Below are 2,355 nucleotides of genomic sequence, written 5' to 3'. Positions count from 1 at the left end.
AGGCCTATTACAGCAGCGCCGTATCGTCTTCAGGGTGTCTAAAAACACCAAGGCGAAGGCTCCCGTCCGACACCGGGGCTAGTTATTCATACTTGAGGAGGGGGCGTCCCGAAGGAATCCTCAACCACTGCTCAAGGACTAAGACTCCCGGATTTTACCTTATCGAACATCTGATACCGGGGTTAGCTATTCACACCTGAGGAGGGGGCGTCCCGAAGGAATCCTTTAACCCCTGCCCAGGGACTAAGCTCCCGGATTTTGCCTCGTGTTGGACATACCTGTTATCTTGACCTCTAGACGCATGCATGCGCTCTTACTACTTGCTTCGAATTCCGATGTCGTCTCCCCATTTGGCGATGCCTACATTCTGGCGACGCCCCACCTTGGCGGCGTTTCCTTTGGCGACATGTCATTTGGCGACGCCTGATCTCGGCGGCGCCTCGTCTTGGCGATGCCTTATCTTGGCGACGCCTGACGCTACTTTGAGTCTTTGTCTTTTATCTCCTTAACCTTTGGTCTTACATTTCGAGCGAGAAGAGAAAAACTGAGACAAAGTTTTCTCGAACTTCTTTTTTACTTGGGTGACCTCATTAAGAAACCCCCGAGAGGGAAAAAGAGTGTCCCCTTTACAAATCGTATTACATTACTCTCCACTAACATAACTCAACTGAAATAAAATTTCAAATTGGCCGCATTCCAACTGCGCGGAATGGGACCTCCTTCCAAAGTCTCTAGATTGTATGAACCATTCCCCTTGGCTTCGGTGATTCTGAAGGGTCCGGTCCATTTGGGAGACAATTTGTTCTCTAGCTCATATGGGTGAGCTTTCCTCATGACTAAGTCACCAACCTGGAATTGCCGGGGCTTCACCTTGGAGCTATACTGTCGCTCCACTCTTCTCTTCACTGCCTCAACCTTTATTCTTGCTTCTTCCCTGGCTTCGTCCAATAAGTCCAGATTCACTCGCCTCTCTTCGTTGGATTCTTCAGCCACAAAATTCTGGTAACGTGGCGAGCTCTCGTGAATCTCGACTGGGATCATCGCGTCTGACCCATATACTAAACTGAAAGGCGTCTCCATGGTGGAAGATTGGGGCGTGGTGTGGTATGCCCATACAATCCTTGGCACTTCTTCTGCCCACGCCCCTTTAGCTTTCTCCAGTCTTCTCTTCAGCCCTCTCAGCAAAACTTTATTCGTTGACTCTACTTGCCCATTTGTCTAGGGGTGTTCGACTGATGCGAACACTTGCTTGATGCCTACCTCTGCGCACAGGTTTCTCAGCTGTTGGCTTGCAAACTGGGTGCCATTGTCGGATACCATCCGCCTAGGCACGCCGAAGCGACACACGATGTTCTTCCAAACAAAGTGCTGCACCTTGTGCGCAGTGATCTAGGCCACGGGCTCCGCCTCTATCCACTTGGTGAAGTATTCAATGGCGACGATCAGGTACTTCATCTGCCTTATCGCCAGGGGGAACAGGCTTAGGATGTCGATTCCCCACGTATGAAAAGGCCATGGACTATATATGGATCTCAGCTCCTCTGGTGGCACCTTGTGCCAATCAGCGTGCCTCTGACACTGCTTGCAACGCTGGGCGTGCCGCACGCAATCCTCTTTTACTGTTGGTCAGTAGAAACCTGCGCGTACCACTTTAGAAGCTAAAGACCTTCCTCCCACGTGGCTCCCAGAGATACCTTCGTGGAGTTCCGCCATTATCCTGATGCACTCGTCACCGCTTACGCACGTTAGGATAGGGTGTGTAAACCCGTGTCTGAACAATACCTCGTCTACCAGGGTATATCTTGCAGCGTTCCTCTTAATCTTCTTGCCCTCCTCTGGTTCCGCTGGGAGAATCTCATCCGCCAGGTATTGTCTGTATAGCGTCATCCAAGTGTCTCCTTTGGCTAAAGCATATATTTGCGTATGCTTTCCTTCCTCGATTGCGTCCGCGTATGTGCTGATGCGGGGCGTCTTCATTGTATCTTGAGTCAAGGAACGATGACTCCTTTGTCTCCCTCTCGCTGTACAAATATGGAGGACGTCCACCTTGTTATCTTCCACGAACTTTCGCGGAGCTTTGAGCGTCTCTTGGATTACTGTCCTTTGTCTGCCCCCCTTGCCTGAGCTGGCCAGCTTGGCAAGCAGGTCAGCTCTGGCATTCTGCTCTCTTGGGACATGTACTAGCTCAAGAGCGCTAAATGCTCCCTTCAGCAGCTGGACGTACCTTAAATACGCCGCCATTTGTGGGTCCTTGGCTTGAAATTCTCCCGAGACTTGCCCTGTGATCAGCTGTGAATCACTCTTCACCAGGAGGTTCTGCGCACCCATCTCCTTGGCCAAGAGCATCCCCGCGAT

Source organism: Phaseolus vulgaris, chromosome 9, assembly GCF_000499845.2.
Source record: "Phaseolus vulgaris cultivar G19833 chromosome 9, P. vulgaris v2.0, whole genome shotgun sequence".
Lineage (NCBI taxonomy): Eukaryota > Viridiplantae > Streptophyta > Magnoliopsida > Fabales > Fabaceae > Phaseolus > Phaseolus vulgaris.
Note: the sequence above shows the minus strand (reverse complement) of the source record.